Genomic DNA, 14,279 nt, shown 5'->3' on the forward strand with positions numbered 1-14,279 from the left:
GAGTGATTCACAAGGTTGTGATCTGTCAGAGTTGTCAAACACACACACAAACACCCTCTTATCTCTCACTCTCCCTCTTATATATCTCTCTCCCTCTTATCTCTCACTCTCCCTCTTATATCTCTCTCTCTCCCTCTTATCTCTCACTCTCCCTTTTATATCTCACTCTCCCTCTTATATACAGTGGGGAGAACAAGTATTTGATACACTGCCGATTTTGTAGTTTTCCTACTTACAAAGCATGTAGAGGTCTGTAATTTTTATCATATGTACACTTCAACTGTGAGAGACGGAATCCAGAAAATCACATTGTATGATTTTTAAGTAATTAATTTGCATTTTATTGCATGACATAAGTATTTGATCACCTACCAACCAGTAAGAATTCCGGCTCTCACAGACCTGTTAGTTTTTCTTTAAGAAGCCCTCCTGTTCTCCACTCATTACCTGTATTAACTGTACCTGTTTGAACTCGTTACCTGTATAAAAGACACCTGTCCACACACTCAATCAAACAGACTCCAACCTCTCCACAATGGCCAAGACCAGAGAGTTGTGTAAGGACATCAGGGATAAAATTGTAGAGCTGCACAAGGCTGGGATGGGCTACAGGTCAATAGGCAAGCAGCTTGGTGAGAAGGCAACAACTGTTGGGGCAATTATTAGAAAATGGAAGAAGTTCAAGATGATGGTCAATCACCCTCGGTCTGGGGCTCCATGCAAGATCTCACCTTGTGGGGCATCAATGATCATGAGGAAGGTGAGGGATCAGCCCAGAACTACATGGCAGGACCTGGTCAATGACCTGAAGAGAGCTGGGACCACAGTCTCAAAGAAAACCATTAGTAACACACTAAGCCGTCATGGATTAAAATCCTGCAGTGCACGCAAGGTCCCCCTGCTCAAGCCAGCGCATGTCCAGGCCTGTCTGAAGTTTGCCAATGACCATCTGGATGATCCAGAGGAGGAATGGGAGAAGGTCATGTGGTCTGATGAGACAAAAATATAGCTTTTTGGTCTAAACTCCACTCGCCGTGTTTGGAGGAAGAAGAAGGATGAGTATAACCCCAAGAACACCATCCCAACCGTGAAGCATGGAGGTGGAAACATCATTCTTTGGGGAAGCTTTTCTGCAAAGGGGACAGGACGACTGCACCGTATTGAGGGGGGGATGGATGGGGCCATGTATCGCGAGATCTTGGCCAACAACCTCCTTCCCTCAGTAACAGCATTGAAGATGGGTCGTGGCTGGGTCTTCCAGCATGACAACGACCCGAAACACACAGCCAGGGCAACTAAGGAGTGGCTCCGTAAAAAGCATCTCAAGGTCCTGGAGTGGCCTAGCCAGTCTCCAGACCTGAACCCAATAGAACATCTTTGGAGGGAGCTGAAAGTCCGTATTGCCCAGCGACAGCCCCGAAACCTGAAGGATCTGGAGAAGGTCTGTGTTAGGCCTACTGCTGCTAGGTAGCTCTCTCTCTGCTCTCCCCCTCCCCTCTGTCTGTCCTTGATTGCAGGAGTGAAGTCTGGTGTGCGGGAGTCAGGGTTCCAGCTGCAGCTCATTCACCATAATCACCTCAGCCTTTAAGACCCGGTCAAACTTTCCACTCATCGTCAGATCATAGTCAAGACAACCATGTTAGTCTCGCTGCCGACTCAACCTGTCTGTTTTCGCTCTTGTGTTTTTTGGACTGTTTATTTACTTTTTCTCCTGTGCCACAGATATTTGGAACCTGACTCCTGCCTCCGCTTCACTCCTGCCACCACCATCCTGCTCTCCACTATCGGGCCTCTCCTTTGGACTCACCACGGACACTAGGACATTACGGTACCACACCTGCCCTGACCTGGATCTGTACCCTCCCTGTAACCTGGACTTGCTCTTCCCCATTTATTGGAAACCTGGACTATTGAACATTATAATAAACCTGTTAAAACTTCTCTGGCTTGGTGTACTTGTCTGCATTTGGGTTCTATCCAGTTAAATCATAACAGTATGATCTGACCAACATGAACCCAGCAGACAGTAGCTCGGATACCACCCCAGAGTGCACTCAAATTTGGACTGCCATAGCCAATCAGGGCATTCTACTTGGCCAACATGATACCCTGTTTAAGACGATTGCTGAGGACAGTCAGGTGCTGCTTAATCAGGTTCAATTACTCACCAATCAAGTGTCTGCCCTTACTACCCCTTCAGCCCAGATCAGAGAGCCTTTTGTTCCTGCTCCAGAGCGCTATGACGGGAACATGGGAACCTGTGGCGATTTTTTGACTCAATGCTCGTTAGTGTTTGAACAACAGCCCCTCACCTACGCCTCAGAAAGAGCCCGTATTGCCTACCTTATCAACTCTACTAGCGGTTCCGCTCGTGCCTGGGGATCCGCGGTCTGGGAGAGTCAGTCGGACATTTGCAACGCTTGCGTGGTCTTCACCACGGAGATGAGGAAGGTTTTTGACCACCCCGTACGAGGCAAGGAGGCTGCGAAACGGTTGTTTTCTCTTCGGCAGGGGGGCTCGTAGTGTGGCGGAGATGGCAGTGGAGTTTCGGACTTTAGCAGCAGTGAGTGGTTGGAATGACGAGGCATTACAAGGAGTGTTCATCAATGCTTTGTCTGAGACTTTAAAAGATGAATTGGTGTCATATGATGAATCGCCTACGCTGGATAATCTTATTTCACTCACTATCAGGTTGGATAATCGGATTCGGGAGCGCCGCCGGGAGAGGAGTGTTAGTTCCAAGCAACCTGTCTGTCATCAACAAACTCCTCCCTGCATCGTCCCTACGGAGAGAGCCGTGTCTTCCCGAGTCGATACGAGGAGCACTGAACCCGAAGCCATGGAGGTGGGTCGTGCACGGTTGTCCTCAGAGGAGCGTGCACGTCGTATTCAGGCTCGGGTCTGCCTGTATTGTGGAGAAGCTGGTCATTTCGTTCCTTCCTGCCCAGTTCGTCCGGGGAAAAGGGCCGGCTCATCATTTATGGGAGAAGTTTTGGTGAGCCGAGCAGCGGATTCTTCCTCTTCTCCCCGCATTCTGCTCCAGGCATCCCTCCAGTGGCAGTCCCAGAATTTCTCTGTTAGTGCGCTGATTGACTCTGGTGCCGACGAAAGCTTTTTGGATAGAGAGTGGGCTCAACAAATGGATTTGGAGACTGTTCCTATGGACTGTCCGCTGCAGGCTAAGGGTCTAAATGGACAATTGTTGACCCGCATTACCCATCAGACTGTTCCTGTTTGTCTTAGAGTGTCGGGAAATCATCAGGAGAACATTCAATTCCATATTATCGACTGCCCACAGACTCCCCTGGTCCTTGGTATCCCCTGGCTCATAAAACACAATCCACACATTGATTGGGTGACAGGTAGCATTGTTTCATGGAGCACATTTTGTCATGTGAATTGTTTGTGTTCTGCTCAGACTCCTGCCAGTACTGTGCCTCAACCTCCACTGGAGTCCATGGATCTTTCTGCTGTTCCTGACGTGTATCATGACCTGGCATCCGTTTTCTGCAAACACAGAGCTACTTCTCTTCCTCCTCACCGGCCTTACGACTGCGCCATTGACCTCCAGCCAGGAGCCCCGCTCCCCAGCAGTCGCCTGTACAATCTCTCCCGGTCGGAGACGGAGGCTATGGAGAACTACATTCGGGACTCCTTGGCGGCAGGTATTATGCGTCCTTCCTCGTCACCTGTAGGAGCGGGATTCTTTTTTGTTGCTAAGAAGGATAAGACCCTCAGACCCTGTATTGATTACCGTGGACTTAACAACATCACCATTAAGAACAAGTATTCTCTGCCTTTGATTAATTCTGCTTTTCCCCTCCTTCATGGTGCTACTATCTTTACGAAACTGGATCTACGTAATGCGTATCACCTGGTGCGCATTCGTAAGGGTGATGAATGGAAGACTGCCTTCAACACACCCTTGGGACATTTTGAGTATCGGGTTATGCCTTTTGGGTTGTCTAATGCCCCTGCTGTTTTTCAGGCACTAGTCAATGATGTCCTTCGGGACATGTTGAATCGGTTTGTTTTTGTCTATCTGGATGATATCTTGATTTTCTCAGAGTCCTCCCAGGAACATGAACTGCATGTGCGCCAGGTGTTGCAAAGGTTGTTGGAGAACAAACTGTTTGTGAAGATGGAGAAATGTGAATTTCATGTGTCTGAGACCTCTTTTTTGGGTTACATCATAGCTCAGGGGGAGCTGCGGATGGACCCAGCTAAGATCTCTGCTGTCACGGACTGGCCAGCTCCCTCTACCCGCAAAACAACTTCAACGATTCCTGGGGTTTGCGAACTTCTATAGGAGGTTCATCAAGGACTACAGCCGCATTGCGGCGCCACTTACCGCTCTCACCTCCATCTCACGACCGTTCGCTTGGAATGAAGGGGCCGAATCAGCGTTCGAAGAACTGAAACATCGCTTCGCCTCGGCTCCCATTCTGATGCAGCCGGACCCCGACCGCCAGTTTGTCGTGGAGGTGGATGCATCCGACACTGGGGTAGGTGCAGTGTTGTCACAACGTTCTCCTGAAGATAACAAACTGCATCCCTGTGCTTTTCTCTCAAGGAAACTTTCTCAGGCAGAGAGGAATTATGATGTTGGAAATCGTGAACTGCTCGCCGTTAAGCTGGCTCTCGAGGAGTGGCGACATTGGTTGGAGGGGCGGAACAACCCTTCATCGTTTGGACGGATCATAAGAATCTGGCTTACCTCCAGTCAGCGAAGCAGCTCAACCCCCGTCAAGCCAGGTGGGCACTATTTTTTGGGAGATTCAATTTTTCTCTGTCTTACCGTCCTGGGTCACGCAACGTCAAGCCTGACGCCCTGTCTCGTGTTCATTCGGCTGTTGAGACTGGTAGTAACCCTGAACCCATTTTGCCTCCTACCTGCAGTATTGCAGTCATCACATGTGACATCGAGGGGATTGTTAGACAGGCTCAACATCATCAAGCTGACCCTGGGAGGGGTCCTCCTAACCGGATGTTTGTCCCTGAGTCTGCTCGCTCCCAGGTACTTCAGTGGGCTCACTCGTCTCCCCTTACCTGTCACCCTGGAGTTTCGCGGACCCTTGACTTTGTGCGACGGAAGTTCTGGTGGGCCACGATGGAGGCGGACACTCGAGCCTTCATTGCTGCTTGTACGGTATGTGCACGAAGTAAAAACTCCACCCAGGCCAGCGCTGGTCATCTACGACCTCTACCTATACCCAGCCGGCCCTGGTCGCATATCGCTATGGATTTTGTCACTGGACTTCCCCCCTCATCTGGTAAGACTGTCATTCTTACGGTGATTGATCGTTTTTCTAAGTTCGCTCATTTTTTGGCCCTACCTAAACTGCCCACTGCCAGAGAGACGGCTGATATTTTGGTTGAACATGTGTTCCGCTCTCATGGTCTACCCACGGATATTGTCTCTGACAGGGGTCCCCAGTTTGTCTCCCAGGTGTGGAAAGCTTTCTGTAAAGCTTTGGGCATTACATCCAGCCTGTCCTCTGGATATCACCCCCAGACCAACGGGCAAGCCGAGAGAGCGAACCAGGAGATGGAGACCGCACTTCGCTGTGTCACTGGGTCTAACCCTGGGTCATGGAGCTCCATGCTCCCCTGGGTGGAATATGCTCATAACACCTTGACTAACGCTTCCTCTGGTTTGTCTCCTTTTCTGTGTGCTCTGGGTTATCAACCTCCCCTGTTCCCTTCCCAAGAGAGGGAACTTGCGGTACCCTCGGTGCAGTCCCACATGCGCCGCTGCTGCAAGGTCTGGAGGAAGGCCAGGGTAGCTCTGTCCCGAGCTTCGGCGTACATGCAGAGGCAAGCCAACCGTCACCGGTCCCAGGCTCCCGGTTACTCTCCTGGTCAAGAGGTATGGCTGAAGTCACGGGACCTTCCATTGAAGGTGGAGTCGAAGAAGATGGCGCCTCGTTTTATAGGACCGTTCAAGATACTGTCTATTGTTAACCCCTGCGCGGTTAAGCTACAGCTTCCTGCCTCCCTACGGGTTCATTCCACCTTTCATGTTTCCCAGATTAAGCCTGTGTCGGTTAGCCCTTTGTGCCCGCCCTCTCGTCCCCCTCCTCCGCCCAAGATCGTGGGTGGGGGTCCGGTCTACACTGTCCGGCGACTTCTGGATGTTCGCCGCCGGGGTCGTGGTTTCCAGTACCTGGTGGATTGGGAGGGTTATGGTCCTGAGGAACGTTCCTGGGTGCCCAGGAGCTTCATTGTGGATCCTGCTCTGGTTCGTGAGTTTCATAGGTTACATCCTGATAAACCCTGTCGGCCGCCAGGTGGCGTCCGTAGAGGGGGGGTACTGTTAGGCCTACTGCTGCTAGGTAGCTCTCTCTCTGCTCTCCCCCTCCCCTCTGTCTGTCCTTGATTGCAGGAGTGAAGTCTGGTGTGCGGGAGTCAGGGTTCCAGCTGCAGCTCATTCACCATAATCACCTCAGCCTTTAAGACCCGGTCAAACTTTCCACTCATCGTCAGATCATAGTCAAGACAACCATGTTAGTCTCGCTGCCGACTCAACCTGTCTGTTTTCGCTCTTGTGTTTTTTGGACTGTTTATTTACTTTTTCTCCTGTGCCACAGATATTTGGAACCTGACTCCTGCCTCCGCTTCACTCCTGCCACCACCATCCTGCTCTCCACTATCGGGCCTCTCCTTTGGACTCACCACGGACACTAGGACATTACGGTACCACACCTGCCCTGACCTGGATCTGTACCCTCCCTGTAACCTGGACTTGCTCTTCCCCATTTATTGGAAACCTGGACTATTGAACATTATAATAAACCTGTTAAAACTTCTCTGGCTTGGTGTACTTGTCTGCATTTGGGTTCTATCCAGTTAAATCATAACAGTCTGTATGGAAGAGTGGGCCAAAATCCCTGCTGCAGTGTGTGCAAACCTGGTCAAGACCTACAGGAAACGTATGATCTCTGTAATTGCAAACATAGGTTTCTGTACCAAATATTAAGTTCTGCTTTTCTGATGTATCAAATACTTATGTCATGCAATAAAATGCAAATTAATTACTTAAAAATTATACAATGTGATTTTCTGGATTTTTTCCGTCTCTCACAGTTGAAGTGTACCTATGATAAAAATTACAGACCTCTACATGCTTTGTAAGTAGGAAAACCTGCAAAATCGGCAGTGTATCAAATACTTGTTCTCCCCACTGTATCTCTCTCCCTCTCTCTCATCTCTCTCTCTCTCATCTCTCTCCCTCTATCAGTTCAATTCAAAGGGGCTTTATTGGCATGGGAAACATATGTGAAATAAACAATAAACAAAAATGAGAAGAAACAAATGTAACAACAATCAACAAAAGCTGTCCAGTAAACACTGCACTCAAAAAGGTTTCAAAACTAATAAGGCGTTTCAAATGTTCTATTTATCAGCTATGTACATTGTTTTTAACAATGTGAAAATAGTTTTAGTACAAATAGTAGGGGAAGATAAGTAAACAGATAAATATTGTTTGTATTTACAAGGTTGTTTGTGCTCCACTGGTTGCCCTGTTTTCATGGCAACTGGTCACAAATCTAGTTGCTTTAATAGCGGTATGTCGCCTAACAGATATCTTATCTCTCTCTTGTGTTTGTGTCATCCTTCACTTCAAGTGTCTACAAGCTTCCTGGATCCTTCCTGTTGTTAACGCTGTGTTCTGGAAATGATGACAAAGATTACATTAAACATCAGAAGGCTTGACATACACACACACACACACACATACACACACAGCTGGGTGAGACCCATTATTAATTAATACTCTGCCGTTGTGTATGCCCAAGAGTCCCACAAACAGAGAGGGATTACTAGAGGGGGTACATGAAGAGGAGAGAGAAGAGGGGGAGTGTGACATGAAAAACAGGAGGTTTTAGGATGGGGACCCTGGATACATGTTTTAGTTTTATCATTTAAGTATATCAAAACAGAGATGACAAGGATTTGCTTCTGTAATCATGATACATATTGAATGGAGTGATTCACAGGGTTGTGATCTGTCAGAGTTGTCAAACACACAAACACAGACACACACACATACACACACACATACATACACTGTCCATCGATGTCGATGATGACGTTGCCCAATTGTGGTTATGTTAAGAGAATTTATTAACTAACTATTTCAGTGTCTCTGTGTGTCTCCCAAAAGGTTGTAAGGCTTTTGGATCAAGAAACGGACAGAGCCTCAGTGCAATAGCCAGGTCTTTATTCAGAGAATTCTGTTATCACAATTTCAGAGTCCATCTTTTATACACACACGTCATACAAAAATCCCACCCCTCTTTAGGCGGGTTGTAGTTTTCCACTTGAAAACTGCTCTCCTGACCATCAGGTCACACACACACACACGCATACACACACACACACACACACACACACACACACACACACACACACACACACACACACACACACACACACACACACACACACACACACACACACACACACACACATGTTCTTATCATAGTCTCTCTCCTCCCTAAATTGGGAGGCCTCTTTATCTTGGTTTCTCAGTTGTCTGTAGACAGTTCTCCTTGTCCTTTGTTGTCTGGCCTAACTCTTACTCACATTGCTAAATAGTAACACAATGTCATAATCTTTACTGGTCCTACACTCACACATTACCAGGTAGTAGATTCTAACACATCTCACACAGTTTCGGAGTGTAATAATTAGTCACTACTAAGAAAGTACTAATCATACTTAAAACAAGAACATTTCACAACTATATTTAAGGGTGGAACATTTAGTCATTACTTTTAACCTGTACATATTTTAATTTCTATATCAGGTTATTGTAGGGGGGTTGTGTTTATGCCATTGCATGTGGCTGTGCAGGCCAATGTGAGACACACACACACGCACACTTGTGTTCCTGTTCTGTCAGCTAATCTGAGAGTTGGAGTTTTTAAGAAGAGAGAGACAGGTGAGGGAGGGTGAGACAGAGGTGAGGGAGGGCAGGAGGGAGGGAGGGAGGGAGGGAGGGAGAGACAGAATGTGAGAGAGGAAAGGGGATAGAGAGACAGAGAGGGAGGAGGGAGGGAGGGAGGGTCTCCTGTTAAGAAGAAACTAATCTGTTGTAGCCGTATAATGAATTAACACACACACTATTATGAAGTTCTGTTTCATGATTATCTGATTAGATTCCAGCACCTCTCAGTCCTGTTCAGTCAATCTCACAGGAAGATTACTATTGATATACCAGGCCTGCTCTGTGACCATGCATCTATCACCTCATCATCACTCTCTCTCTCTGTCTCTCCTGTTGTAATTAGATTATGTGACTGACATGTGTAATGTCAGCTCTGCCCTCAGGTGTGTCAGTATGATAGGGTATGAAACACTCACAAGTGTAAAGGACGTCAGGCTGCTTGCTTAGTGAGTACAACGTCCTCCTGATTTGGCTCACATCGAGGCTCACATCGAGGCTCACATCGAGACTCCAACCCAGGACCTCTGCATTACCAGCACGTGACCGCCCTCCCGAAGCGTCTTAACAGTCGGCGCCACAAGTTAGGCGATGCAAGTGGCGACACTTCAGGCTGAGGAGTAGGTTTCCCACATCCCCATGTGCCCCCCCCACACACACACACACACCTACAGTATCAATCAATCAATCAAATGTATTTATAAAGCCCTTTTTACATCAGCAGATGTCACAAAGTGCTTATACAGAAACCCAGCCTAAAACCCCAAACAGCAAACAATGTAGAAGCACCGTGGCTAGGAAAAACTCCCTAGAAAGGCAGGAACCTAGGAAGAAACCTAGAGAGGAACCGGGCTCTGAGGGGTGGCAAGTCCTCTTCTGGCTGTGCCAGGTGGAGATTATAGGAGTACATGGCCAATTAAGGCCAGATTGTTCTTCAAGATGTTCAAATGTTCATAGATGACCAGCAGGGTCAAATAATTATCACAGTGGTTGTAGAGGGTGAATCAGGTCAGTACCTCAGGGGTATAAATCAGTTGGCTTTTCATAGCTGAGCATTCAGAGGTCGAGACAGCAGGTGCATTAGAGTGAGAGAGAGAGCGAGAGAGCGCGAGAGGGAGAGAGAGAGAGAGAGAGAGAGAGAGAGAGAGAGAGAGAGAGAGAGATTGAGAGAGAGAGAGAGAGAGAGAGAGAGAGAGAGAGAGAGAGAGAGAGTGAGAGAGAGAGAGAGAGAGCGAGAGAGAGAGAGAGAGAGAGAGAGAGAGAGAGAGAGAGAGAGAGAGAGAGAGAGAGAGAGAGAGAGAGAGAGAGAGAGAGAGAGAGAGAGAGAGAGAGTCGAAAATAGCAGGTCCGGGACAAGGTAGCACGTCCGGTGAACAGGTCAGGGTTCCATAGCCGCGGGCAGAACAGTTGAAACTGGAGCAGCAGCACGGCCAGGTGGAATGGGGACAGCCAGGAGTCATCAGGCCAGGTAGTCCTGAGGCATTGTCCTAGGCTCCTCTGGGAGGGGAGGGAGAGAGAGAGAAAGAGAATTAGAGGGAGCATACTTAAATTCACACAGGACACCAGATCAGACAGGAGAATTACACCAGATATAACAGACTGACCCTAGCTCAGACTATCCCCGGCACATAGACTATTGCAGAATAGACTATTATTTATTGCTGTTTAAGGAGTGCTTATTATACCTGAACAGCTTACATGTAAGAACCCTAGAGTGTCTGCCAGAGGGGAGGAGGGACCCTAAAGCGTCTGCCTGAGGGGAGGAGTGACCCTATACAGTCTGCCTGAGGGGAGGAGGGATCGTATAGCGGACATGGGGTCTAAAGATGGGGTCTAACTGGACATGGGGTTTATAGCTGGGGTCTAACTGGACATGGGGTTTAAAGCTGGGGTCTAACTGGACATGGTGTTTAAAGCTGGGGTCTAACTGGACATGGGGTTTAAAGCTGGGGCCTAACTGGACATGGGGTTTAAAGCTGGGGCCTAACTGGACATGGGGTTTAAAGCTGGGGCCTAACTGGACATGCGGTTTAAAGCTGGGGTCTAACTGGACATGGGGTTTAAAGCTGGGGTCTAACTGGACATGGGTATGCTCTCTCAACAAACACTCATCACACAAACTCATCACTCATCACGTAAGCTTCTCTTTCTCTCTCCCTCTCTCTCTTTTGCTAATGCACTCTTCCTTTCCCCCATTTTGTCCCCCACTCCCTCTGTCTCTCTCTCCAGGTAAGTGTGCCACAGCTCAGCTGGACAATAGGTCCCTGAGCACTCAGCTCTACTCCAGGCTGTGTGGTTGCATTAAGTGTTTGCGCTCGTGTGCACAAATCCACTTACAGAATCTGTACATATTTCTTATTCTCTGCATGAGGAATGGTTGTTGTTTCTCTGTCTTAATCTCACTCACTATAAGAGGAAAATCCTATTCTAATTCTGCATAAGCCTGCATATATCAAATCAATTTCTCCTTCCCTCCTCCTTCTTATCCCTCTCTCTCTGTCTCTCCCTCTCTCTCTCCCCCTCGCTTCCTCTCTCTCCCCCTCTCTCTGACTCTCTCTCTCCCTCTCTCTCTGTCTCTCCCCCTCCTTCCCTCTCTCTCTCCCCCTCTCTTTCTCTCTCTCCCCTCTCTCTGACTCTTTCTCTCTCCTTCTCTGTCTCTCTCTCCTCCCCCCCTCTCCCTCTCCCCCTCTCTCTGACTCTCTCTCTCTCTGTCTCTCCCCCTCCTTCCCTCTCTCTCTCCCCCTCTCTTTCTCTCTCTCCCCTCTCTCTGACTCTTTCTCTCTCCTTCTCTGTCTCTCTCTCCTCCTCCTCCCCCCCCCTCTCTCTCTCGCTCGCTCTCTCTTCCTTTTTTATTATTTATATTTCTCGGGCTCTTAGATTGAATCACCTATGTGTGACTGGGAGGCTGAGAGACTAGCCCAAGGTTCCAGGTACTTATGTATTCACTCCATTCCTCCATCCTCTACCTCTCGCTCCACCGCTGTTTCTCACTTTCAGATGTCTTTCTTCTTCTCTCCATCGTTCTTTCGTACATTCAGATTGGAGACCTGTGTGTCCAGGATTTGTCAGGAAGATGAACTATGTTGTGTTATCTATCCCACATCTCTGGAAGAGGAGATGGATTATAACCCTCTCTTTGTAACTTTCCTTCTCTTCTCCCCCCTCTTCTCTCTTTCCCCCTCTCCTTGCTACAGATATAGGATCTTAATAGAGCATTAAAATAATCCTGCAGCAACTTGAAATGTGAATTATTATGTGGATTATAATTAATGGACATTTTTGTAGGGGTTGATACATTTTTCAAATAAACTAAATGTTTTTACATTTTCTTCTTCTTCTCATCCACTCCCCTCATCCCCCCTCCTCTCCTTTCTTCTCCTTCAGTCCACTCCCCTCATCCCCCCTCCTCTCCTTTCTTCTCCTCCAGTCCACTCCCCTCATCCCCCCTCCTCTCCTTTCTTCTCCTCCAGTCCACTCCCCTCATCCCCCTCCTCTCCTTTCTTCTCCTCCAGTCCACTCCCCTCATCTCCCCTCCTCTCATTTCTTCTCCTCCAGTCCACTCCCCTCATCCCCCCTCCTCTCCTTTCTTCTCCTCCAGTCCACTACCCTCATCCCCCCTCCTCTCCTTTCTTCTCCTCCAGTCCACTCCCCTCATCTCCTTTCTTCTCCTCCAGTCCACTCCCCTCATCTCCCCTCCTCTCCTTTCTTCTCCTCCAGTCCACTCCCCTCATCTCCCCTCCTCTCCTTTCTTCTCCTCCAGTCCACTCCCCTCATCCCCCCTCCTCTCCTTTCTTCTCCTCCAGTCCACTCCCCTCATCCCCCCTCCTCTCCTTTCTTCTCCTCCAGTCCACTCCCCTCATCTCCCCTCCTCTCCTTTCTTCTCCTCCAGTCCACTCCCCTCATCCCCCCTCCTCTCCTTTCTTCTCCTCCAGTCCACTCCCCTCATCCCCCTCCTCTCCTTTCTTCTCCTCCAGTCCACTCCCCTCATCTCCCCTCCTCTCCTTTCTTCTCCTCCAGTCCACTCCCCTCATCCCCCCTCCTCTCCTTTCTTCTCCTCCAGTCCACTCCCCTCATCCCCCTCCTCTCCTTTCTTCTCCTCCAGTCCACTCCCCTCATCTCCCCTCCTCTCCTTTCTTCTCCTCCAGTCCACTCCCCTCATCCCCCCTCCTCTCCTTTCTTCTCCTCCAGTCCACTCCCCTCATCTCCTTTCTTCTCCTCCAGTCCACTCCCCTCATCCCCCCTCCTCTCCTTTCTTCTCCTCCAGTCCACTCCCCTCATCTCCCCCTCCTCTCCTTTCTTCTCCTCCAGTCCACTCCCCTCATCCCCCCTCCTCTCCTTTCTTCTCCTCCAGTCCACTCCCCTCATCCCCCCTCCTCTCCTTTCTTCTCCTCCAGTCCACTCCCCTCATCCCCCCTCCTCTCCTTTCTTCTCCTCCAGTCCACTCCCCTCCTACTCTTCTCATCCACTCCCCTCATCTCCCCTCCTCTCCTTTCTTCTCCTCCAGTCCACTCCCCTCCTACTCTCCTCATCCCTCTCTCCTCACATCTCCTCCTCTCAAGGTGGATTGTGTTGTAGTTCTGAGTAGTAGTTGGTGAAATTGCCTTCCATTTCCCTACTGTCCATTCTGATGATAACCCTGTTTGGTGAGAGAGAGAGAGAGAGAGAGAGAGAGAGAGAGAGAGAGAGAGAGAGAGAGAGAGAGAGAGAGAGAGAGAGAGAGAGAGAGAGAGAGAGAGAGAGAGAGAGAGAGAGAGAGAGAGAGAGAGAGAGAGAGAGAGAGAGAGAGAGAGAGAGAGAGAGAGAGAGAGAGAGAGAGAGAGAGAGAGAGAGAGAGAGAGAGAGAGAGAGAGAGAGAGAGAGAGAGAGAGAGAGGGGGAGAGCCAACTGAGTGAGAGGAAATGCGCCTAGAGAGTGAGCAGGTAGAGGATAGAGAGAGACAGAATCGAGTAATGTTACTATATAATAGTAATGCAGCCCCTGTCTTGTAAATGAGGCTTTACATCTCCACAGCCTTGAGATCCAGACATCAGAATATTTATGTAGGGAACTTACACAGACCACTCTTCCTAATGATGCTCACTCTCTCTGGTAAAGAGGAAGAGAATGATTGGAGGGAGGATGGGAGATAAATGGAGGTACATAGGGAGACTGAGGAGGAAGGGAGGGAGGAAATGAAGAGAAATAGTTGAAATAGAAGACTGAACTCCAGATGTCTGACTGCAGGCCATGGCATCGATCATTTGAACCACTCAGAAGATGATAGCCTAGATGCAGAAAACATTACTTACAGAGAGAGACATTTCAGAGATTTCCATCTGACTCAACACCT

The sequence above is a fragment of the Coregonus clupeaformis genome, chromosome 15 (assembly GCF_020615455.1).
Source record: "Coregonus clupeaformis isolate EN_2021a chromosome 15, ASM2061545v1, whole genome shotgun sequence".
Lineage (NCBI taxonomy): Eukaryota > Metazoa > Chordata > Actinopteri > Salmoniformes > Salmonidae > Coregonus > Coregonus clupeaformis.